The following is a 27,650-nucleotide window of genomic DNA, read 5'->3' as shown; positions in this document are numbered from 1 at the left end:
GACCTTGCAAAAATTCAGGCAGACAACATTAACCGATTCTCCTTTGTCTATCCTACTTGTTATATCCTCAACGAATTCCAACAGATTTGTCAGGCAAGATTTTCCATTGAGGGAACCATGCTGACTATGGCCTATTTTATCAAAAGCCTACAAGTACACCAAAACCACATCCTTAACAATCGACTCCAACATCTTCCACGACTCCACTGAGGTCAGACTAACTAGATTATAATTTACTTTCTTCTGCCTCTCTCCCTTCTTGAAGAGTGGAGTGACATTTGCAAGTTTCCAGTCTTCCGGAACCATGCCAGAAACTAGTCATTCTTGAAAGATCATCACTAACGACTCCACAATCTCTTCAGCCACCTCTTTCAGAACCCTAGGTGACTTATCTACTTTCAGACCTTTCAGTTTCCTAGGAACTTTCTCTCTAATAATGATAACTTCATACACTTGATGAACCCCTGACACCTGGAACCTCCACCACACTTACAGAACTGTTAGCAAGTTTTTCAACCCTGTAGAATTTTCTCTATTTCTGCACAAATATGACCTAAAATGTGATCAGATCTTCACACAAGTCCTAAAACTAGATAAACAGAACCCAATTAAATAAATAACACAAAACATTATACTTGTTCATTTACTTGTGGAGAAGAATAATCTAATATTACCTGTATTTGTGGGAAAAAGCTTGAGAGTCTTTGCTTTCAGTAACTGGTGTGACCCCCTTGTACAATAATAACTTCAACCAAACGTTTCTGGTAACTGTTTCCAGTCCTGCACATCGGCTTTGAGGAATTTTAGGCCATTCCTCTTTACAAACCTGCTTCAACTCTGGGATTTTGGTGGGCTTCCTTGCATGAACTGCTTGATTCAGGTCCTTCCACAACATTTCTATAGGATCAAGATCAGAACTCTGACTCGGCCATTCCAAAACACAAATTTTCCTTTGTAAACCATTCTGTTGTTGATTTACTCTTATCTTTTGGATCATTGTCGTGTTGCATTTTTCATCTTCTATTAAACTTCAAGTGATGGACTGCTACCCTGACCTCTCCTGTAAAATTTTGAATGAATTGTTCCCTCAACAATTGTAAGCTGTCTAGGCCCTGAGGCAGCAAAGCAGCCCCAAACCATGATGCTCCTTTCACCATGCTTCACAGTTCAGATGACCTGTTGGTGTTGCTGTGCAGTGCCTTTTCCCTCCAAACATAGCAAGGTGCATTTCTGCCAAAAATTTCAACTTTTGTCTCATCTGTCCACAGAACACTGTCCCAGAATCATTGCAGAACATCCAGGTGGTATTTTACATACTTGAGAAGCGCAGCCATGTTTTTTTGGAGAGCAGTGGTTTCCTCTGTGGCGTCTTTCCATGAACACCATTCTTGTTCAGTGCTTTTCTTGCAGTGAACACATGAACAGAGACTTTAGCAAGTTCTAGAGATTTCTGCAGGTCTTTTGCTGTTACCCCTTTTGCAACTATGGTTGTGTCATCTTTCCTTTAGAATACTTCTTCCTCATTGGTATGTATATATCCTGTGCCTTCTGAATTGCTTCCAGAAATTCCAGTCATTGCTCCTCTGCCATCATCCCTGCCAGTGTTCTTTTCAAATTAATTCTGGCCGACTCCCTCTCTTGCCTCTGTAATTCCCTTTACTCCACTGTAATACTGATACATCTGACTTCAGCTCCTTCTCAAACTTCAGGGCGAATTTGATCATATTATGATCACTTTTTAAGGATTATTTTACTTCAATCTCTCGAATCAGTTTGGATTCATTTCACAACATCCAATCTAATTTCCTCCCTATGTCGTTGGTACCTTTGGACACCACAGCTTCTGACTGCTCACCCTCATGCTGTGGACCTGATCCGAGACCACCCTGACCCTGGCACCAAGGAGACAACATACCATTCCATCCCCCTTCATGTATGGAGAATCTCCTGCAAGTTCCCCTAACTACTGAATCCTCTATTACTACTGCTCTTCTCTTCTCCCCTGCTAATCTTCTGAACCACAAAGTCAGACTCAGTGCCAGAGACCTGGTCACTGCAGCCTTCCCCAGTCGGTTATTACTGTATATCCCCAACAGCATCCAAAGCAGGTAAACTTGTTATTGAGTGGACAAACCACATGGGTACTCTGCACTGTCTGTTGGAAGTCACCCAGCTGCATGCTCCTATGCTTAGGTGTGACTCCCTCCCTATAGGCTCAAGGACAGAAGATATTGTCTAGGATCCACTGCAAGGGAGGAGGGATTCGGAGGTTGATGATCATGCTGCCGTTCTTTTCTTTTTGGTTTTGTGGCTATCTGGAGAAGAAGAATTTCAGAGTTATACACTTTGATAATAAATGAACTTTTGAAGAGTCCAGCAGTCCTCGGAGATGACATTCTCAAGGATAAAGGATATCTTCTAACTCAAAGGACAGAGGATATCAAAGAAAGTGAAGCAGCCAGGAGCATTTTTAAGAATTTTTCAGTCAAACTAGATAGGCTTAAAGCAGACTGGCAGGGGAATGGGGGTGGGGGTGGGGAGAAAATCACATGTAGAAACTTTGATGCTTCTAAGTATCAATATCTCTATCCTGGGGCCAAAAAAATTGACGCAATGAAGGCACAACAGTGGCTACATTTCATTCAGAGTGGGAGGAGAATTGGTATATCACCAAAGGCACTTGCAAATTTCTACAGTGCAGAGCATTCTAACTGGTTGTGTCACTGTCTGGTTTGGAGAGGTCACTACAAAGGATCGGAAAAGCTGCAGAAAGTTCCATGATGGGCTCCAGCTCCCCCCGCCGCCAGCATCCAGGACACCTTCAAAGGGTAATGCCTCAATAAAAAAAAGGCAGCATTCATCCTTAAGGACTATAATCACCTAGGACATGCACTCTTCTCATTGCTATCATCAGGAGCAGGTACAAGAGCCTGAAGAGACACACTCAATGTTTCAATCACTTCTGCCATCCGATTTCTGAATAGACAATGAACCCATGAACACTGCTTCAGTATTCACCCCCCCTTCTCTGTTTTTGCACTACTTTTTTATATACATAATTTGTTTTGTAATTTATAGTTTTTATTATGTATTGCAATGTACTGCTGCAGCAAAACAACAAATTTCACGACATTTGCCAGTGATATTAAACCTGATTCTGATTTTGACGTTGAGCAGCTGCAAGTCATACGATAAAGCAGTAACCAGCAAGAGAAAATCCAATCATCAGAATCAGGTTTACTGTCACTGACCTAGGGCATAAAATCAGTTGTTTTGTGATCATAGTAAAGTGCAATACATTAAAAAATACAACATGTTACAATAAGAAATTTATAAGTCATAAGTAAAAATAGTGCAAATAGAGGATAAAGTAGTGAGGCAGTGTTCATGGTCCGTTCAGAAATCTGATGATGGAGGGGAAGAAGCTGGCCATTAAGTGCCAAGTTTTGCACCCTCAGACTCCTGTACCTCCTCCGTCATGGTAGTAATGAGTAGAGGGCATGCCCTGGATAGCGAGCGTCTTTAATGGTGAAATCGATTCAGAAATAGAATCAGGTTTGACATCGCCGGCATATGTCGTGAAATTTAATGCCTTTGCAGCAGCAGTACAATTAAATAAATAAAGGAAAAATTTTTTTAAAAAGCAGTGAGGTGATGTTCATGGGTTCAATGTCCATTCAGAAAACTGATGGCAGAGAGGAAGAAGCTGTTCCTGAATCATTGAGTGTGTGTCTTCAGGCTCCTTTACCTCCTTCTTGATGGTAGCAATGAGAAAAGAGCATGTCCTGGGTGATGTTGCCTTCTGGGGATAGCTAGGGACATGGTAAAAGCAAGGACAGGAGTAGACATTTAAACTGAGTTAATTTTAATTGGTTTTAACAGGAAAGCGCAATAATCTCAGAGAATGGATTGGGTCTGAGGACTGGGATGTTATAGCCATAATAGAAACATAGCTGAAAGGAGGACAGTACTGGCAGCTCAGTATCCCAGGAGAGAGATTCCAAAGGCGGAACCAGAAGGGAGTGTCACCTGGAAGGATGTAACAGCAGTCCCTAGAAATGATATTCCCGGGGCAATCACCCACTGACACCATTTGGGTAAAAATTAGAAACAAGGGGAGGGTCACTCTAGTGGAGCTGTATTATAAAGTCCCCAAGAGTCAGTGGGAAATTGAGGGACAGATATGTAGAGAAAATACTCATAGTTGTAGGAGTAACAGTGTTATATTAGTGGGAGATTTTAATTGTCACAGTATTGACTAGGCCACCTGCAGTGTTAAGGGCTTGAAGGGGCGGAATTTGTGAACTTCATTTGAGAAAACTTCCTGAGTCAATATATAGCGGGACCCACTCGGGTGGTGCAATACTGGACCCTCTCTTAGCGGACGAGGCAGGGAAAGTAACTGAAGCAGCAGCCAGGGAACACTGGCTCTAATGACCATAGTTCAATTAGCTCTAAGATAGATGAAAAAGGTCCATAGTTTACGGTCTTAAACTGGAGGAGGGTCTTTTTTTGGGAAAATTAAGACAGAATCCAGCAGAGGTCAATAGAGTGAGCCTCTTTGAAAGGAAAGGAATGAATGTCAAGTGGGAGGTAAAGGTCCAACAGCCACATGTTCCTATTAAGAGTGACGAGTAAACCTAGCAAATTTAGCTAATCACAGAAGTTTGTCACCATTCTTATCTGCAATATGACGACGCACGAGCTGTGATTGTATTCATCACTCCTAGGCACATTCTCCAATCCCAGTGTTGAACCCAACCAAGCAGGATGCATCATTGCTCCAAACAGCTTATCCATCTTTCCTGCTGAGATTCTGCTGTCCCTTCCAAAAGTTCCCATTGAAGCACAATTGATAGAAACGATGAGTAGGAACTGTTCAAATTCTGATAATTCTCTCCAGAAACAACAGTCATTGTTACAGTGTACAGATGAAGCTTTGCATATGCATTACCAGAGACCAAGTTCCTGGTTATTGTTGATTCCTTGATAAAAAGATGGGGCTAAAATCCTGGAATACTGAGGGAGCTCTACCAGTAACCCCTTCACCCACAAAACACTGCAACCTGACAATCAGGCATCATACTAGCCAGCATCCAGGCCATTGAGAACAAAGTTGATGAAGCAGGAGCGAGACTAGCCTACTAAAACAGGGGTTCCAAGGTTAATGGTAGGGATCCATGGCATAAAAAACTTGGAAACCCCTTGTACTAAAAAGTACTGAAGGACTGCTGCATGCTGTGTCTTACTGACTCATGACTTACACCTGCCTCACATAGCTGTGCTATAAAACTCAAGGGTTTTTAATTCACCAGATGAACCATATGGTATTGCTGGATGCAGACCCCTCCACCTCTAACTATGCCCAAGTCAACACCTAATGGCGTTTGAACTTGAAGGTCCTGCTCATCCAGCTGGAACTTGTAACAATGTAATCGTGTCATCCATACTAATTGCCACAGAATTCACTTCACTGCTGTCTACATCTCACCCAGTCGGACGTGAATCTGCACTCAATGAACTATAGTTCTTGTTCATCAGCCTTAAATTGGGATACCGAGGCTCTCATCATCATTGCTAGAGACTTGAATCAAGCCAACTTTGGCTGTATGCTATCAAAATACTACCAGCATGTCTCCTGCCCCACCAGAGGCCAAACGCACTTGATCATGGCTATACAATCAACAAAGATGCCAAATAAGGCCACCCACATAATCCACACTTCGGCAAATCAGACCATCCTTCAGCTTGCATACAAACAGCAGCTGAAACATGATGACTGTGTACAAGAAGTCATACAATGCTGATCTGTAAAAATACTGCAGATGAGCTTTTACTGTATGTGATTGGTTTGGGTCAGCAGACTGGTCTACGGTCAAAAACTCAGCATCCATCCTAGAGGAGTATGTCACCACTGTCACAGATTTTAATCATCGAGTACATGGAAGACTGTGTACCAACGAAGACAAATCTGGGTGTTCCCAAATCAGAAACCATGGTTGAACTAGGAGGCCCACTCCCAGATGAAGTGGAAGACTGCAGCATTCAAATCCCGTGACCCTGATCTTTACAAGAAATTGCTATATGATCTCAGTAAGGCTACCAAGGATGCCAAGACACAAAATCAGTCCAAAAGCAAGTCCCAAACTACATACTATAACAGGCTAAATGATAAAGTCAGGCAGCATCGTCAACAATTGTGCAACTGTTCTCAATGAGCTTAATATATTCCATGAATATTTTGAGCAGAATGGAATTAAAATGTCACTACCCACCCCACTGGGATGCATGGGGTTTCCAGGGAGGGGTAGCACCTCTGTGAAGGGATTTGTTGTGTCCATTTCAGAGCAGCTCACTCACCTTCGGTCCCCACCAGGCACTCAGCTCTCCCCGTGACTCCAAGTAGCAGTTTGCATGAGACAGTGGCTACACGCTGTTACACTACTTTGACAGTCGGGATAAACTAGTTGAGGGTAGCTGATGGCCTCTTACCTCGGTGACATATGGTCTGGCCTGTCAGCTACGGCATAATAGGCGGATGAGATCTGCAGGAAGATCCAATGGCCAGGAAGGTAGTTGTGCAATATTTCATGGAGACTTTAGAGAGTGAACATAGAAACATAAAAAACCTACAGCACAATACAGGTCCTTCGGCCCACAAAGTTGTGCTGAACACGTCCCTACCTTAGAACTTACTAGGGTTACCCATAGCTCTCTATTTTTCTAAGCTCCTTGTACCTATCCAAGAGTCTCTTAAAAGACCCTATCGCATCTGCCTCCACCACCATTGCCGGCAGCCCATTCCACGCACTCACCACTCTCTGCATAAAAAAACTTACCCCTAACAGCTCCTCTGTACCTACTCCCAAGCACTTTTGTGCCCTCTTGTGGCAGCTATTTCAGCCCTGGGGAAAAAGCCTCTGACTATCCACACGATCAATGCCTCTCATCATCTTATATACCTCTATCAGGTCACCTCTCATCCTCCAATTGCTACAAGGAGAGAAGGCCGAGTTCACTCAACCTGTCTTCATAAGGCATGCTCCCCAATCCAGGCAACATCCTTGTAAATCTCCTCTGCATCCTTTCTATGGTTTCCACATGCCCCAGTGCTAAGGTTTTTCCATTTTTAAAGCTCTCTCACACAGATTTCCTGTCATTATCGGACAAGGACAGCCACCACCCACCCTGACAGACTCCAATGCATTATACCTAGAGTCACAATTAGTGACACAATATCGGTCTTCTGGAGAGTGAACCTATGGAAAGTATCTTGCCCAGATGGTGACCCTGGATGTGCAGATCAGTTGGCAGAGATATTTTAGACATTTTTGATCTCTCCCTGCTTCAATTTGAGGCTCCTACTCACTTTAAGACAACAATCATCTGGCTACCTAAGAAAAGTAAGGTAACTTGTCTTGAGGCCCAGTGGTTCAGACATCCACCCACATGAAGTGCTTTGAGAGCCTGGTTCATGGCATGCATTAACTTCAACCTCGTAGAATTCTCAACTGTCTGCAATTTACCTACTACCGAAAAAGATCTACAGCGGACACCATCTCGTTCGCCCTTTCTCATCACTTGAGCAACTGTACAGTAAAGACACCCATGTTAGACTATTAATTATTGACTACAACTCTGCCTTTAACACTCTGAAATCAGTGACTGACTCTATTATGATTATTATTCTATTATGGATTTATTGAGAATGCCCACATGAAAATGAATCCCAGGGTTGTATAAGGTGACGTATATGTACTTTGACAATAAATTTACTTTGAACTTTAATTGTAAGCACACTTTTCTCTGAACTCCTATACCTGTGACTCAACACTTCACTCTGCAACTGGATTTTTGACTTCCTGACAAACAGTAAGGATAGGTAGCAACACTTCCACCATGATTATTCTCAACACTGGTGCCTCCTCGACCCACAACTCTACTCCCTATACACTCAGAACTGCATGGCTAGATTCTGCTCTATCTACGTTTATTGATGGTACCACAATAACAGGCCATATCGCAAATAACAAAGACAGGGTATAGTAGAAAGACAGAGAGCCTGGTGCCATGGTGTCATGACAACAACCTTTCCCTCAATGTCAGAAAAACAAAAGAGCTGGTTATTGACTTCAAGAAGTGCAGTGGTGGAAACCATTTTAATTCCTATTCCCATCCAATATGTCGGTCCATGCCATCGTTTTCTACCATGGTGAGGCCACTCCACTCTCAGGTAGGAGGAGTGACACCGCATACTCCATCTAGGTAGCCTCCAACTTGATGGCATGAACATCAGTTTCTCCTTCCAGCAATTTTATCCCCCCCCCCCCTCACCTTCTCTCAACTTCTATTCCCCACTCTGGCCTCTTACCCCTGCTTCTCACCTGTTTATCACATCCACCCAGTACCCCTCCTTCAACCCTTTGTCCAATGGTGCACTCTCCCCTCCCATCAGATTGCCTCTTCTCAAGTCCTTGACCTTTCTCACCCACCTGGCTTCACCTATCACCTACTAGCTTGTCTTCCTTTGCCACTCCCCATCTTTTTATTCTGGCGACTTCCCCCTTCCTTTCCAATCCTGACGAAGGGTATTGGCATGAAATATAAAAGCAAGGGTGCAATGATGAGGATTTACAAGGTTTTGGTTAGACTGCATATGGACTATGGAGGAGTTTTTGGCCCCTTATGTATGAAAGGATTTACTGGCATTGGAGAGGGTCCAGACCAAGTTCCCAAGAATGATCCCAGGAATAAAAGGAATAACAAATGAGGAGCATTTAATGGCTCTGAGCCTGCACTCACTGGAATTCAGAAGAATGAGGGGTGATTTCATTGAAACCTATTGAATTATTGAAAGGCCTATATAGAATGGACTTTCAGAAGATATTTCCAATAGTGGGTGAGCCTAGGATCAGACGGTACAGAATACAAGAATGTCCCTTTAGAATAAAGATGAAGAAAATTTTCTTTGGCCTTAGGGTAGAATCTGTGGAATTCATCACCACAGATGGTCATACAGGCAAAGACTTTGGATATATTTAAAACAGAGGTAGATAAGCAAGGGCATTAAAGGTTACTGCAAGGTGACAGGAGAAAGGGCTTGAGTTGGACAATAAATCAGCAATGATGAAATGGCAGAGTGGACTCCAGGAGCCAACTGACTTAAATCTGCTTCTATGTCTTATGGTGCACATGCTCCTGTTTACATCAAAGGTGCGAAGGCCAAGAAGGCTCAGAGCTTCAAGTTCCAAGGAGTGAACTTCACCAAGTCACAAGTGCTACAAACTCACCATAAAGCTCACCAGTATCACAAACACAAGAAATCACAGAGCGAAAGCAGTCCTGATGAAGGGTCTTGGCTCGATACATTGACTGTTTACCCATTTCCATAGATGCTGCCTGGTCTGCTGAGTTCCTCCAGAATTTTTGTGTGTAAAGCTCACCAGTACCTCTGGAGGCCAAGGAGATTTGTCAAGTCCTCTTTAACCCTCTTCAATTTTTAATCAATGCACCACAGGAGGCATCCTATCCAAATGCACCATAGCTTGGTGTGCCTACTGCTCTGCTCCAGACCACAAGAAACTGCACAGAGTGGTGGACACAGCTCAATACATTACAGAAAAGAGCTTCCCCTCCAAAGACTGTGTATATCCTACTGCCTCGGCAATGCAATCCAAATCAAAGTCCCTACCAACCTCAGACATTCTTTCTTCACCTTCCTTCCATGGGGAAGAAGACTGGAAAAAAAGCTTGAAAGCTAATATCATCAGGTTAAAGGACAGCTTCTATCTACCACCAGAAGATTATTGAATGGTTCCCTAGTACAATAAGATGGGCCTAACAATTGACCTTGTTATACCTTATTATCTACCTGCACTACACTTGCTCTGTTAATTGTAACACTTTGTTCTGCATCTGTTATATTTTACCTTGTCCTATCTCAATGCATGGTTGTAATGCATTGACCTGTATGCATGATATGCAAAGCAAGATTTTCACGGTACCTCTGTATATGTGACAATAATAAACCAATGTGCCAAGATCCATGGCAAGGTCCTAGAAAAGATCACTTTCCATGTCAGGAGCCCTACTTTGTTTCTCTTTGCTTGGCAATCTCTTCCCATAAATGTGGTACAGTGTGTCTATTTTGGAGGTCAGTGTCAGGCATGCAAATAATGTAGCCTGGCTAAAGGACCTGACTGCATGTGATAGGAGAAGTTGTCCTGGGAGGGAACACTGATACAGTGGTGGGAATGAGGCTCATACAAACCCTTCAGCAGCATATTCAAAAAGGTTTCCAGGAGGACTTAGAATTGCTTCAAGAACACTCTCAAAGTTCCCTTGAAAATCTGTCCTAGCATCATTGGGTCATTGGATAAAGAGATAATAACAACGGTGTGGCAGTGTAGTGGATAGCGCAACGCTTTACAGTACCAGAGACCCAGGTTCAATCCTCCCCCCCCCCCCCCACCTCACCTCTGTGCCTGTAAGGAGTTTGTACATTCTCCCTATGACCACATGGATTTCCTCTTGGGTGCTCCAGTTTCCTCCCAGAGTCCAAGGATGCATCGTTTGGTAGGTTAATTGGCCCGTGATTAAGCTAGGGGATTGCTGAGTGGTGTGGCTCAAAGGGCCGGAAGGGCCTATTCCACAAAATGTAGCTCAATAAATTAAATAAAGTAATACAATAAACATAACTAAACTCTGAACTGCTGAAAATGTAGTATAAACATTTTGTGCATGGAGGTCATGCACAAACAATGGAAAAAGTGCATAATTTCCCAAACAAACCATCACCAGCACACAACCAGGCCCCAAAACAGTTATGTTTCTTCTCCTCAGGCACTGTGCACAACCCTGAATTCTTTCCTTCTGTCCCCCAGATAAATAATACTCGAGCTGGAAATCTGGGGTTGGGCATATAGACAGTATGCTTGCCCAACCAAGACAGCTATGTTTAACAATGGGTTTAATGCTACAGCACATTAGGAGACTTATCTTGGTTTTAAACATGAGGAAGTCTGCAGATGCTAGTCATCTAAAGCAACACCAGCAAAATGCTGGAGGAACTCAGCAGGTCAGGCAGCATCTATAGAAATTAATAAACAGTCAACATTTCAGGCCGTGACACTTCCTCAGGACTGGAAAGGAAAGGTGAAGACACCAGAATACAAAGGTTGAAGGAGGATTGCTAGAAGTTGAGAGGTGAAGCCAGGTGGGGGAACAGTAAAGGGCTGGAGAGGAAGGAATCTCTTATCTTGGTTTTATTTAACATCCTCACCTCACTGCTCAAGAAGTGTGCCTATATGAAAATGAAAACTTCTCCTTTGAAGATGAGATAGGTAACATGGTGAACAGAATATGCAGCAACTGCCCTGGAGGTACAAGTTGCTTCCACTGAGATTGCTGACTTAATGCAGGCCATTACTATTGGGTAAATACAGAGAGTCAGTTATGAAGGCTGTCTTATACTATTAATGAGATGTATCAGCACAGGGACTTGATTTTAGAAACTAAAAATATCAACTAAACACAGGGAGAATCACTAAATACTGGAAAACCTCAGCAGCTCAGGCAGCATTTGGGAAGAGAGAAACAGATCATTGTTTAAACTCAATGGTCTTTTATCTGAACCATTTCCAGTATTCTTCCAGCGTTACCTTAAGATTACCAGCATCTTTGTTTTTGCAGTACTTGCAGTTTTTCTTATCAACTAAATTCTTGCTTTGACAAACTTTTAGAACCCGAATCCGATTAAAATATACACACACAAACAGCAATGTGTCATTCCTGGGGACTTGCCTTTCCTGCCATCTTGAGCCACGTGGCTTCTATCTGTTTCCTGGCCTCCAACTCTGAGCCTACAAGTTCTGACTGCAACTCCATCTGATTCTACACATCACCCTCACCACCATGCAGAGATAGCCTGTCTCTTAACTTTCCCACAGCTCCAGTTTTCACTCTCAACTGCCTGCCATCACCAACCTCATACAGTCCCTTCCCACCTACACCCGTGACACCACATGCACCCGAACACCTGATCAACTTAGAATTTCCTCGCCCCGATTTCATAATTTTCACAATGGATGCCCAGCCCCTATTCACTCTATTCCACCTGACAGGAAGGTCTTAAAGCTCTCCTCCTTTCTCTGAACAACAGACCTAAACAGTTCCCCACCACCACCCCCCTCCACCTGGCAGAATTGATCCTTACCCTCAAAAATTTCTTTTGGCTCCTCCCAGTTTCTCGAAACCTAAGGTGTAAACCATGGGCACTTGCATGGGCCCCACCTATGCCTGTCTTCTTGCTGGTTACATGGAATAGTCCATGTTCCAATGCTCCTCAACTCTCCCTGCACTACACTGGTGACTGCATTGGTGCTGCTTCATGTATCCATGCAGAGTTAATCAATTCCATCAACTTTGCCACCGACTTCTACCCTGCCCTCACATTTACTTGGTCCATCTCTGACAGCTCTTTCGCCCTTTCTCGATCTCTCTGTTTCCATCACTGGGCACAGACTATCTGATACTTTTTACAGACTTCTAAACTTTCACAGCTACCTTGACTATATCTCTTTCCACTTTGGCCCTTGTAACAACACTATTCCCTGCATTTCAACTTCATTTCTGCTGCATGTGTTCTCAGGATAAGGCTTTCCATTTTGAGATGTCCTCCTGTTTCCAAAGTACAGAGTTTCCCTTCAACAACCATCAATGTTGCCCTCACCCGCAAATGCTGCATTGCCTGCATATTCTCTGCCATAACACAGATAGAGTTCCCCAGGTCTTATCTAGCACTGCAGGTGCCTCCATATGCAGCACATCATTCTTCATAACTTCTACCATCTACAATAGGCTCCTACCACTAAGCACATCTTTCCCTCCCCCAAACTCTCCACTTTCCTATAGGGATCACTCTCGACATGAACCCCTTGGCCCCTCATCACTCCTCATTGATCTTCCTCCTGGCACTTATCCCTGCAAACATGACGATGCCTCACCTGTTAGTCAGTTGGGGACCTTCTATCCAATGCTCCTGGTCCGGCCTCCTGCATGTCAGTGTGATCCAAAGTAGACTGAAGAACTGGTTCATTGAGCATCCTCACTCCAAAAGGTGGGATTTCCTGGTGGCCACCCATTTCGGTTTGACTTCCCATCCTGACATGTTGCTCCATGGCCTCCTCTACTGCCACGAGGCCACACTCAAGTTGGAGGCACGATGCCTCAAGTTTCATCTGATTAAGTCTTAAACCTGATGGCTTGAACATCGATTTCTTTAACTTTCGGTGTATTCTCCTTCTCCTCTTCCATTCCCCATTTTGGCTCCCCTCTCACCCCTTTTCTTCACATGCCCATCTCCTCCTTCTGATAGCCCTGCTTCTTTCTTTTCTTCCATGTCCTTTCCTATCTGATTCCTCCTTCTATAGCCCTTTACCTCTTCCACCCATGATGTCCCAGCTTCTTACTTCATTACCCTTGCCCCACCCACCCACCTTCCTTCCTCACCCATCACCTGCCAGTTTGTACTCCTTCCCCTTCCCCCACCTTCTTACTGATTCCTGCCCCCTTCCTTTCCAGTCCTGAGAAAAGGACCTCAGTCCGAAACTTTGAATATTTATCCCCTCCACAGACGTTGCTTGACTTGCTGAATTCCTCCAGCAGTTTGTGTTGTTCAACATATCCAGCATCTGAAATCTGTTGTGTTTATAAATAAGTACATACATTTCTTCCTCTCAAATAATTTACCTACTATATCAAACAGGAAAACTTCAAGTGAATTTTAAGCACAGTGTAGGAGTCATTTATCTGTTTTCTGTCCGTCTGAATTGTTGACTGCTAATTTGAACACTACTCGTATTCTGCTTATTTTGCTAATTTTAGTTATGCTAATTTCTAATATCACGATATAAGATCATTTGTCTTTGCTAGTTTGGTAATAAAGAGTCAAATGTATTTTTCTCAACTTGGAACTCAAGTTATTTGGATCCACGTCATACAACATCAATTCCCATACTCAGTCTCTCAGCGGTTTGGCTTGTTTTTTCAAGTAACTGCTGCACATAGCAAATTCTTAAATTAGAATCCAGTTGAAGGAAGAGCAAGCAAGAACACAGTGCACTGGAAGCAAAGCTATAACTTTACAAACTTAAGACAGCTGGAGACAATGAAAAGAATAAATAATGTTCTGTACCAATAGGGGCACTAATCTGTTTTCAATTAAAAGCCACTGGATTTAATTTATTTTGGCACCAGTAGACTTTGCAATATCATAATGAAATTATTAATACAGGATAGGCTTAATTACTTAAAATAAGGAGACAGGTAAAGGAATTTCAGAAAACAGTGTGAATAAAAAAACTGGTTACTGTAAAGACCATAGCAAAAACTATCCTGATTAGAAACAATAATACTGGACAACAACAATTTAGCTTCCAAATAATTTTGGGTGTATCACAATCTGTGCAAATTGGAAATAGCATCTCCACGTTGCGGACAATAAACACTGGTACTCCACAGCGATATATGCTTAGCCCACTGCTCTCTCTATACCCATGACTGTGTGGCTAGGCTTAGTTCAAACAGCGTCTATAAGGTTGCTGATGATACAACCATTGTTGGCAGAATTTTAGATGGTGACGAAAGGGTGTACAGGAGTGAGACATACCAGCTAGTTGAGTGGTGTTACAGCAACAACCTTGCACTCAACATCAACAAGACTAAAGAGCTGATTGTGTACTCCAGAAAGGGTAAGATGAGGGAACACAAACCAATCCTCAGAGGGATCAAAAATGGAGAGAGCCAGCAACTTCAAGTTCCTGAGCATCAATATCTGAGGACCTAACTTGGACGCAACATATTGATGCAGCTATAAAGAAGGCAAGGCAGTGACTATATTTCATTAGGAGTTTGAGGAGATTTGCTTTGTCAACTAAAACACTCAAAAACTTCTACAAATGTACCATGGAGAGCAATCTGACTGGCTGCATCACCATCTGGTATGGGGGGGATCCTCATCACTGAGGACAGGTCCTCTTCACACTGTTACTGTCAGGAAGGAGGTACACTATATACACACACACACACACACACACAAATTCAAGTCAGAATAACTGATGCCAAGATTAAGGCAGGTATTTCTGTAGGCCCACAAATCCAGCAGGTCATCAATGACAGGCAACTCGAAGAACTTCTAGTGGACTGCAGAAAAATCACATGGAATGCATGGAGGTTGTTGAAAATTTTCTTGGTAACTACAGAGCACCAAACTATGTGGAGCTGGTTGACAACAAGCTTCAAGCATACAAAACATGAAGTGCAACATATCACCGAAGATTCATTTTCTGCGTTCCCATTCAGACTTCTTCCCTGCAAATCTTGGTGCTGTCAGTGACGAGCATGGTGAAAGGTTTCACCAGGAGATTGTCGTCATGGAGAAAAACAGTATCGGGGCACCTGGAATCCATCAACCCTGGCTGATTATTGCTGACACTTAAGCGAGGAGCCTCAGACACCAAACAGAAACAAAAATCATCAACAGAAGATTTTTTAGCTTAGTTGAACTATTGCAAAACATCAGCACCATTATGCAATTAAACACATTATATTCAACAGAAGTTAATTCCTTGTTTCTCCAGATCCCTATGTGATACAAGTAGTCGGAAATTATGTTTGTGTTCAGCTTCAAGTGGTCTATCGTAAACAAAAATAATTTCTGAAGGAGGAGGACTTCTTAAAAAAAGTTGTTGTCCAGTGTAATCAGAGGATGGAATAAGAAATTATTTGGTAGTTGCATTTGTTAGTAAGTGGTCATTTCATATTCAAGGAAGATGACAGTCAATTGCCCTGAAAGTCAACATTAAAATTGTGGTGCCCAATTAGTTAAGGCTGGGCAGTAAAATACAATTGTACAGCTTGCTAATTACAATGATTATTGCATTCAGTTGGTTCTAGCCACCATTCGCTGGAAGAGCTGTGTTAATACAACATTTTTCACACCTCTTTCAGAATGCCCCAAAGTGCCTCACACCATGAAATGTGTTTGAAGCACAATACAGTTGGCCCTCCGTATCTGCGGGTTCTGCTTCAGCGGATTGGGATTTTTAAAAAATGGAAGTTCTCTCTCCAGCACTCATTGTTTGAGCATGTACAGACTTTTTTCCCTTGTCATTATTCCCTAAACAATACAGTATAACAACTATTTACATAGCATTTACATTGTATTAGGTATTATAAGTAATCTAGAGACGATTTAAAGTATACGGGAGGATGTGCGTAGGTTATATGGAAATACTACGCCATTTTATATACGGGACTTCAGTATCCGTGGAATTTGGTATCCGCGGGGGGGGGGGGGGGGGCCCAGAACTGAATACCCATGGATATGGAGGGCCGACCGCACTTGTTGCCCCATTTTAAAGATTTGTAGCCAATTTATGAGCTGTCATTTCCCATCAACAGCAAGATAATAATGACCAGATAATCTGTTGTACAATACTGTGCAAAAGTCCTAGGCACATATCTATAGCTCGGGTACCTAAGACTTTTGTTAAGTACTATATTTGTCAAAGTGAAAAGGAGAACGAGTTTGTAAATCCTGCGGGAGCAAATTTTGTTGGGAATGGCGGGGACAGGAGGCACTGGGGGAGGGGCAAAGTAGCAGATACACCCAGCCCTGAGACATCAAGCAAGGTCATTTAATTCCAAACAATTGGTTTATTATTGATCATTACAGAATGTCTCTCTGGTGGTTCCTGCTCCCTCTCCTCTTCCCAACCATGATTCACCTTCTCCCTGCCCCCTTCCTACTTTCAATCCACAATAGAGACCCATATTAGAATCAGGTTTATCATTAATATATAAAACTCTGCAGCTAAATACCTTGAGACAAAGCACAAAAGTTTAAAATCTACGTGAGAAAGTCTGCAGCTGCTGGAAAACCCAAGCAACACACACAAAATGCCGGAGGAATTCAGCAGGCCAGGCAGCATCTATGGAAATGAATAAACAGTTGACGTTTCAGGCCAAGCCCCTCCATCAGAACCAGCAGTGGGGCAAGAAGTTTATTGATGTCATAGATGCATTCAAGAATAGCAAATGCATCTTGAACACCATATGCTGACAACTGCACCACTAGCTTCAGGTATTGCTTGATTCACAACCACATTGTTCACCTATTAAATACCTCTGCTAGAATCTGCACCTAACCAACACTATCCTGTTTGCTTTAAAGCGCATATCATGGCTTGTGCACTTTGCTACCTAGTTTACCAGGAGAGCCAAATGAAGAAATTACACTGAGGCTCATTCAATGGACTCAGGATCTTGAACCATATTTTTCTGTGACTGTATTTCACTAATATCTTTTGTGCTTACTGTCTTATATATGCTATATGTGCCTTGTGGTCTGTGTGACCGTTGGTACTATGTTTTGCACCTTGGCCCCGGAGAAACGCTGTTTCCTTTGGCTGCATTCGTGGGTATTCATGTATGGTTAATGGCAATTAAACTTCAACAATTTACTTCCCACTCTACTACATCACAACCAGCTCGAGGGTAAAGTGCACACCACATCCCTAACTGTATGTAGGGAATGGTAATACCCAGCATTGGGAAGCTGCCGTTAAGTGATGGTAAACTACTGAAAGTGGCAATATTCTCACACTATATCTTCTTTGTCACATCCCACTTCCCCTCACCCACACCATTTCCCAGTTACCAGCAGAGGACTGGATTAGCATTCACCTCCCACTTTCTCTAAATCCCTATTCCTGGACAATTACCTTCAACTTGTACTTTTGCTTCTAAAATAGATATTCAAGAACATGAAATTCAACTTCATAGAAACACAGAAACCTACAGCACAGTACAAGCTTTCTGGCCCACAATATTGTGCCAACTATGTAACCTACTCTAGAAACTGCCGAGAATTTTCCTACCACGTAGCCCTCTATTTTTCCAAGCTCCATATACCCATCTAAGAGTATCTTAAAAGACCATATTTTATTGTCATTCAACATGCCTATCACCAAAGAAACAACGTTGCTCCTGACCAAGGTGCACAACACAGTACAATTAACTCACACACATAATACAAAGTAATATTACCACAAATATATAACAAATAATAAGGTGCATATAGGATACAAGTTAAAACGTAAACAGTGTAACCTTACTGGTGCTTCATACATAGTGAGATATGGGTGGTGGCAGGGTGTTCAGTAGTTTCATAGCCTGGGGGCAGAAGCTGTTTGTTTCTCCATCCTAACAGATACTGTCCAAATACTACAGAACCTCCTGCCTGACGGTAGGGGTCGAGGAGATTGTTGGATGGATGGGGTGGACTTGGTCTGAAAAATCAACTCTTCATTTCCCTCCATTGATGATGTCTGACCTGCTGAGTTCCTCCAGCATTTTGTGTGCGTAGCTCAACATTTCCAGTACCGCCAGCATCTTGTGAGACTATGTCAATGGGGTGGGTGACAGATGGGTATGCAGAATGAACTTCTCAAAATACATTTGGAAATTTGCTATAAAGTCTGCATTCAAGCAGCAAGGAGCCTGGCACCAACTTGACACAAGCTTTTTTTTTGTACAAAACTTAGAGCCCACCTTTTCCAGGGAGGAATGTGATCAATCAGGAATTTGAAAAGGGAAGAATAAATTGAAGGGTTGTGGGGAAACAACACAGAAATGACACTGGAGAACTTGTTGTACCAGGCGGCAGCATGGATTCGATGGACCACTGCTCTCCATCCGTGTTGCAACTGTTTTACACTTTTATGACGGTCAGTCACAGAAGAAAACTAAAGTATGGATCTATTGGAAAACGGGGATTTCGATGATTGGGATCACATTCACAGATAAGCATCCTTCATTGTCTGCTTACCCTATTGATGGTGAGAGGGGTGCAACATACAGCAGGGGGATGCATACAAATCATGAGGGTTTAGACTGCAGGGCCACTCCTGAGATACCGTTGTCTCCGCATGCTGATGATCTGCCGGTTTATATTCTGTGCTGCAGAAGAGCTGTCACTGCACAAATTACAAAGGGAAAATGCTAGGGATTACTCAGCAGCTTAGGCAGCATCTATTGAATATCCTCAACTTTTCTTGTTTTTAAACTTCAAATTTCCAGAAATTACAACCTTAAAGCTTTTCCATTCACTGTATTAATGCTGCCCAAGTATGTACAAGTTACACATTGGAATCATTGGTCATTTGGTAAATGGGTTGCCCTAGGCAATTGGTTTTCTACAGTGGATCTAATGCAGATGGTACAGTGCTCTGCAGAATCACAGTGCATCAGGATACTGCAACTCTAATGCATATATATATTGCCAATAAATGTGCACAAATTGGATTAGTGTAGATGGGCAGAAAGACTGGCATGGACGTGGCAGACTGTAGCATTTATTTCTGTGCTGTACAACCAGGAACTCGCAAAGAGCTCAGTGCATTCCATACTCTTTCCATCAACCATTCAATGACGAGAGGGCAGCATTGCTTTCTCAGTTATCCCCAAAATACAGGGCATCACTGACTGCACGCACATCATCTTGCGGCTGTCCTATGTTAACGCAGCCTTTTTTTTAAAACCAGAACTAATTGTGATTCCATCCCCTAACACCAAGCTGATGTCTAACTATGGACAACGTATGCAAGTGAGCATCCAATATCTTAATACAGACACTGTGATTTGCAGCCCACTGCACCATCTGCAATGGATCCACCATGGATAACCTATTGACAAGGCCAACCTTTTGACCACATTGCCTTTGTATACTTGGTACTCCTCCTCCTCTTACAGCAAGTTCCAAATTTCAACCACTATGTAAAAAAAACTTACGATTCCTTCCTCTCAACTTAAACACTGCCCTCCCATTTTTGATACTGCTACCATAGGGGGAAAATTATGAATATCTTCTTATGTGCAGATGGAGTTCAACCCAGATAAGTGTGAAGTGGTTCCTTTTGGTAGGTCAACTATGATGGCAGAGTATAGTATTAATGGTAAGACTCTTGGCAATATGGAAGATTAGAGGGATCTTGGGGTCCAAGTCCATAGGACACCCAAAGTTGCTGCGCAGGTTGACTCTGTGGTTAAGATAGAATACGGTGTATTGGCCTTCATCAATCATGGGATTGAATTTAGGAGTCGAGAGGTAATGTTGCATCTATATAGGACCCTCGTCAGACCCCACTTGGAGTACTGTGCTCAATTCCGGTCACCTCACTATAGGAAGGATATGGAAACCATAGAAAGGGTGCAGAGGAGACTTACAAGGATGTTGCCTGGGTTGGGGAGCATGTCTTATGAAAATAGGTTGAGTGAACTCAGCCTTTTCTCCTTACAGCAGCAGAGGATGAGAGGTGACCTGATAGAGGTGTATAAGATGATGAGAGGTATTGATCATGTGGATAGTCAGAGGCTTTTTCCCAGGGCTGAAATGGCTGGCAATGAGAGGATGCATTTTTCAGGTGCTTGGAAGTACGTACAGAGGAAATGTCAGGGTAAGTTATTGTTTGTTTGTTTTTTAAAAACGCAGAGAGTGGCGAGTGCCTGGAATGGGCTGCCAGCGATGGAGATGGATACGATAGGGTCTTTTAAAAGACCTCTGGACAGGTACACGGAGCTCAGAAAAATAGATGGCTATCGGTAACCCTAGGTAATCTCTAAGGTACAGCTTTGTGGGCTGAAGGGCCTGTATTGTGCTACAGGTTTTCTATGTTTCCAGTTTAAAAGATGTCACTTTACCTGCAAACATTTGCTCCCAAACTATTTTTTTACGTGGGTACTGAAATAATCCTTCCCCCAATTTAGGACCTTTACTCAAAGACCAACCCTATTGTGGTGTCATGGCACAGTTGTTCACTCCAAGTCAACAGAACAAAAGATTCAGTAAGGGGAGTGTTGCACAAGCCCTCGTCTACCTCAATGGCATTGAGATTGAGAGGACTGACAGCTTCAAGCTCTTGGAGTGAATAACACCAATAGCCTGTCCCGGTCCAACCACATAGGTGCCACAACCAAGAAATCTCACCTATGCCTCTACTTCTTCAGGAAGCTAAAGAAATTTGGCATGCGCTTATTTGACCCTTGCCAATTTTTAATCGATGTATCATGGAAAATGGTGGCCATGTAGAGATACGTCTCAACCAATGGAGGTGCGAAGTGTTCCGTCCCTCCCATATCCTGCAGGTCACCCTTGGGCAAGGTGTAGTGCCCGCTTAACCACCTGCCCATCAGGGTCGTATGAAGACCTGTCAGCAGATGGTGGATGGTCGTTTGAGCAGTTGCTGCATATCACAAGTCCTGGTTATGCGACCACTGACACCAAGCACATAATCTTTGAAGAATATTGATAATGGCTGGGGTCACCCATCTTGTACAGACACTGCTCAGAAGGCAGCAATAGCAAACTACTTCTATAGAAAAAAATTCCAAAAACAATCATGACTATGGATAGACAATCACAACGTCTCAGATTAAAGACAGATGCAAGACCACAATCACCCACATCATACAAAATGGCACAAAATGGTAATGATGATCACCACAGAAAGCATCCTATCTGGATATACTAGCTTGGTATGGCAATTACTCTCCTTCTGAAAGCAACTACAGAGAGTTGGGGGCACAGCTCAGCACATCACGGAAACCAGTCTCCCCTCCATGTTCTTTGTCTACTCAAAGCCTCAGTAAAGTAGACAGCATATTCAAAGACTCCACCCACCCTGGACCTTCTCTTCTCCTCTCTCCTGTCTGGCTGTAGATATAAAAGCCTAAAAGCACATACCATAGGCTCAGTGACAGCTTTGATCCCACTCTTAAATGAGTGCTAAATGATTCCCTACAATCAGATGGACTTTTACTTTAAATATATATTTTTTATTCAATTTTTTAAGATTATTACATAGAATACTAGAAAAATGATATATATCAGCCCACCCCCTCCCCTTAACATCCCTACCTAAAAAGAAAAGAAAGAAAAAAGAAAGACTGCCTGGATATCGGAAGATCCCCACATGCTCCATGGAATTCAAAATAGCTTTAATATATGTATTTGTTTCTTTCCCCAGATGACTAATAACTTTATCTTCGGAGCACCTATACATTTAATCCTATCTTTTGTAAGTAAGGGTGCCAAATTTTCAGAAATATGTCATATTTATTTCTCAAATTATAAGCATTTTTTTCAAGTGGAATGCAGCTAAAAATTTCATTATTCCAACGATCCATACTTAAGTATGAATCTGATTTCCAAGTAACTGCAATAGTCTTTTTGGCTACTGCCAATGCAATTTTTATAAATTCTTTCTGATATTTGTTCAATTTAGGTTTCGGTTTTAATAGGTGATATTGAAGGGTTAAAACTGAAACCTAAATTGATCAGATGGACTCTTGACCTCAAAATCTACCTTGCTATGATTTTGTACATACTCTGCACTGTACCTGTTACACTTGTTCTACTTTAATGTTTAAAGTAGTACATTTATTAACAAAGTATGTATACTATATACAACACACACACAAAATGCTGGATTGACCCTGGCAGCATCTATGGAAGGAAAGTACAGTCAACGTTTTAGGTCGAGACCCTTCGTCAACTGTACTTTTTTCCCCACTGATGCTGCCTGACCTGTTGAGCACCTCCAGCATTTTGTGTGTTGTTGGATTTCCAGCACCTGCAGATTTTCTCATTTGTAATTTGAATACTAATTCCTTACAGGCAGTCACAAAACAAATAAACCCAACACAGCCCATAAAAAAAAGACCATCAAAACACCCGACATGCAGCAATAAAAACTCTGCAACAATAAAAGTAAACAAATAACACTCAGAACTCAAGTTCACAGAAGTGAGCCCACAGCCTCAGTTCAGCAGAGATGAGTAAACCTCATGAGCAGCAAGCTAAAATGCCAGCCTGTCTCTCTCCTCTGGCCCAACACCCTGACCTTTACAAGCGGGCCCAGTGCTTAAATCGGCCAAGCAGCGGGTCGCTCCTTGTTCTCGGGTCAGGGCCCTAGCGCTTTGATACATTCTCAGGCCTGGAACTTCATTTGTATTAACAATATGCAAGATAAGTTGTTTATGGTATTTTGGTACGTGACAATAATAAACCAATTCCAGTCCCAATCCCCTACGATAACTACCGGTACCTTAAAACTTAGAATGACAAGCAAGGCCCTATATATATAGCTGTAACATTACCTCACGACTCTTGAACTCTATCCCATAGATGATGAATGCCAACACATCATATGCCTTTTTAACAACACTGTCAATCTGCACGGCAGCTTTGAGTGTCCTAAGGACATAAACCCCAAGATCTCTCTGATTTTGCACACTACCAAGAGTCTTACCATTAATACTATATTCTGTCTTCAAATTTGACCTACCAAAATGAATTACTTCACACATATCTGGGTTGAACTCTATCTGCCCCATCTCAGCCCGGTTCTACATCCTATCAATGTCCTACTTTATCCTCTAACAACCCTCAAGACTATCCACAACACCTCCAACCTTTGTGTCATCAGCAAACTTACTAACCTACCCTTCTACTTCCACATCCAGGTCATTTATAAAAATCACAGAGTTCTGTTAGGTTTTCATTTTGTGGCTACCTGTAAGGAGACAAATCTCAAGGCTGCATATAGTATACATATTTTGATAAATATACTTTGAACTCTGAATGCTCCCCAAGTGTACCCATACCAACATTTCCACTAGCCATTTTATTTTCTAAAATAAGGTTGGGTTTGAATATTGCTGCATTTCCAGCAAGACTCTATATATATATATATATATATATATTGATTCAAAAAAAAAATCTCAGTTGGAATCACTTAACCAATTCTGCTCCATCTATATTCCTCTCATGAAGGCAATCTAGTCAATAATGAAAGTTAAAATCTGCCACTTCTATAAGCCTTCTGTTCTTTGTAATTTGCTTATATCTGTTCCTCTAATTCCCACTATTGGGAAACCTATAGCATAACCCCAGCACAGATATTTCTGTCTCTCATGGCTAAATTCTACCCATGTGACTTCATTGTACAATTAATCATTCTAGAATATTCTTTAAATTCAGCCGTGATGTCCTCCACGATTAGTAGGGAGAATTCCCTCCTCCTCTTTTGCACCTTCCTCTGTCTCCTCTGGAGGGAAACGGTTGTGCATAGGTCAGCACAATGTTTTACAGTACCAACAATCCAGGTTCATTTCCTGCCGTTGTCTGTGGGAGTTTGTACATTTTCCCTGTGACCCCATGGGTTTCCTCCAGGTTCTTTTGTGATTAGGCTAGGTTAAATTGGGGGTTGCTGGGCAGTGTGGCCTATTCCATACTGTATCACAATAAATAAACATAAAATTGTCAGTCCCACCCTTCCCTCAATCATGCTTCTGGGACTGCAGTATAATAATTCCACGCATTGATCCAAGGTGTCACATAATCTGATCTACCAAGGAGGCTCCTTGCATAATGCAAGAATGTAAGTAAATGTAGTTGAGCCTGGCAGCCGTCCCATACTCACTATCTGCTTCTGTCTGCTCTGTCCACTGGTCTTGCTTGACCGACACACCTGCTATTTTGTTTCTTACCAAACTAGTTTCAACCCTTTCAACTATTGTGAGCAAATTTCCTTGTAATCACATGACATCGGTCCCCTTCTAGCTGAGAAAGAAAAACATTATTGACCTTTCTTACATGACAGGCGAAGACAATCTACAAGATGTGTGAAATATCCCAAGCTGGAAGAAATCAAGAACAAAAATTAAGTCATCTTACTAGTCATTGACATTGCCTTATCTTGGTGGAGACATCAAAAGGTCACACCTCACATATTGCTCTGCACTGAGAGTTAGACTGGAGAGTTGATCCAAGAAAATTCTGGACAGCTATGGCACCCTGCTAAGAGCCTGGTTCCCTCGCTTCTTCCACTCTCAGAAGTACTTATCGGTTCTGGTTTACTTCTGCCCAATCTCTAACTCATGCTTCATTGCAAAAATGGCTAATAACACTGGACAACAAAGATTTTGCTTCCTGAATACCTTTAGGTGTATCTTATGAATTTTGGGTTACTGATCAAGAAAATCACCGTGAAATTTCCCCATCACGCACCATTTTTTGAAATCACTTATGTTCATTATTTCAATCCATAATTCAAGTCAACTAAAATGTTGCCTACAATGCAAGCTGGAAAGTTTCCTATCTTGTCCTGGCATGCTTGGGCATGCTTAGGCAGTGGGGCTACTGCTTGGCAGGACAGGTTTTAGTAATAATTATTGGGTTCAGGACTGTAAGGATGAAATTTGCTATCACCAGGCACAAAAATTTCTATGAAGGATTTTGATATTTGAGACAGATGCTTCCCAGAATAACTGATACCAAGATTAAAGAAAGCACTTTTGTTGGTCCACAAATCAAAGAAGATCATCAATGACAGGCAATTTGAAGAATTTCTAGTGGGACTGGAGAAAATCACATGGAAGGCATTCAAGGAAATTGCTGAAAATTTCTCGGCATCTACAGAGCACCAAACTACATGCAGCTGGTTGAAAGCATGCTTCAAGCATATAAAACCATGAAATGCAACATGTCACTAAAGATTCATTTTCTGCATTCCTCTTTAGACTTCTTCCCTGAAAATCTTGGTGCTGTTAGTGACGAGCATGGTGAAAGGTTTTACCACGACATGCACATGAAGATACCAGGGCAACTGGAATCCATCAATGCTGGCGAATTATTGTTAGACACTTAAGCAAGAAGCCTCAGACGCCGAGTACAAATGAAAATCACTAACAAAGTATTTTTAAACTTGAACTATTGCAAAGCATCAGCACCATTATGTAATTAAACACATTATATTTAATAAAAGTTAATTAGTTGTTTCTCCAAATTCCTACTTGATACAAGTAGTCTGAAATTATATTTGGGTTCATCTTCAAGCAGTCTATCATAAACAAAAAAAAATTCTGAAGAAGCAACACTTTTGAAAAAATTTGTTGTCCAGTGTAATGTGTACATGTCTGAGTCTAATGCATAGATCAGCTGGTTGAATGGTGCCACAACAACAACCTCACACTCCTAATTAAGGGGGTCAACAGTGGAAAAAATGAGCAGCTTTAAGTTCTTGGGGGTCAACATCTCAGACGCAATCATGATAAAAGTTCACCGGTGACTATTTATTAAGAGTTACAGAGATTTGGTTTGTCAAAGACTCTTGCAGATCTTTACAGATTTACAATGGAGAGCGTTCTGATCTGTTGCAGCACTGCCTGGTGTGGAGGTGCTAATGACCAGGATCGATAAAGGCAGCAGAGGGTTATATAATTCACCAGCTCCACCACAAGTACAACCTCTGCACCATCAAGGGCATCTTAGAGAGGTGTTACCTTAAGATGTTAACATTCACCATTAAGACCCCTCGCCATCTGGGATGTGCCCCCTTCTTATTACTGCCTCAAGGGAGGCGGTACAGGAGCCTGAAGACCCACAGTTAACATATTTGAAACATCATCTTCCCCTCGGCCAAATTTCTGAAAGGTCAATGAACCTGATCACTACCTAAAATTTTTTGTTAGCATTTAGTTTTGTAACTTATAGTAATTGCTATATCTGCACAGTACTTCTGGCACAAAAGAACAAAATAATAAACTTGATTCTGACTCTGATACCCAAAGCTCGGTACTTGTTCAGTAAACAGCATTGACCATTTCCCATGGACTTCTGCAACTTGAGCCAGCAAGTCTGCACTAAGTTCTTGCACTAAAAGTGAGAAGACAATCAACCAACAACTGAGTAGTAACTGATTAATAATATCTTTACATGTAGTGCCAAAGTGAAGAATGGACTGAGGAGGAGGAGGAGGGCCTTTATTGTAAACATGCTTAACCATGAGTGTTTAGGACTGAGGGACAACTGGACTCACTATATGTTAGAATGATGATGCTGAAGTCAAACTATATTGTGTAATTAGTGGTGTCATGATCTGCCTCATCATTTCTGCCAGGAATTCAGTAAACATCCACTCATACATTCACCAATGTGGAATCTGGCTCAAAGCATTCTCTACGGTCTAGGTGTAACTTACAGGTCATTTGAGATTCTAAGAACTCCTCTAGCTGCATTAAATTGGGTCATTTAACAGAATTGGACTTGGTAGTACCCTATGTAGACTGGGAGACCACTTTGTTGGGCACGTTCACTCCATCCCTCACAAAATAGTGGGATCTGCCAGTGGCTACCCTTTTAAATTCTACTTTCTCATTCTGACATGCAAGTACAGTACGAGGCCACACTCAGGTTGGAGGAGTAATACCTTATATTCCATCTGGGTAGCCTTCAACCGGATGGCATGAGCATCGATTTCCCAAACTTCAGATAATGGCATTTCCTCCCACTTCACCATTCCCCATTCCTGTTTCCCTCTCTCACCACATCTCCTCACCTGCCCATCACCTCCCTCTGGTGTTCTTCCCTCTCCCCTTTCTTCCATGATCTTTTGTCTTCTCTTATCAGATTCCCCTTTCTCCAGTCCGTTACCTCTTCCACCAACCTTCCCAGCTCTTTACTTCACCCCTTCCACCAGTTTTGCCCATCACCTGCCACCTTGTACTTCTGTCGCCCCTCCCCCCACCTT

General features: G+C 42.2%; 1 protein-coding gene across 4 annotated transcripts in view; it reads right to left on the bottom strand.

Moving 5' to 3' along the window:
* Positions 1-27,650, bottom strand: part of fign (fidgetin) — a 122,137-nt gene that overhangs the window by 31,422 nt on the left and 63,065 nt on the right. Inside the window, exon 1 of one of the 4 annotated variants that reach the window (XM_073047427.1) lies at positions 675-789. The exons of the other annotated variants lie outside the window; for them this stretch is intronic. The gene's annotated coding sequence lies outside the window, so the exon portion shown is untranslated. Of the gene's footprint in view, positions 1-674; positions 790-27,650 lie in introns of those variants that run through there. 4 annotated transcript variants of the gene reach the window in all.

This window comes from Hemitrygon akajei, chromosome 5, assembly GCF_048418815.1.
Source record: "Hemitrygon akajei chromosome 5, sHemAka1.3, whole genome shotgun sequence".
NCBI lineage: Eukaryota > Metazoa > Chordata > Chondrichthyes > Myliobatiformes > Dasyatidae > Hemitrygon > Hemitrygon akajei.
Note: the sequence above shows the minus strand (reverse complement) of the source record. Positions and strands in the feature narration are given on the sequence as shown.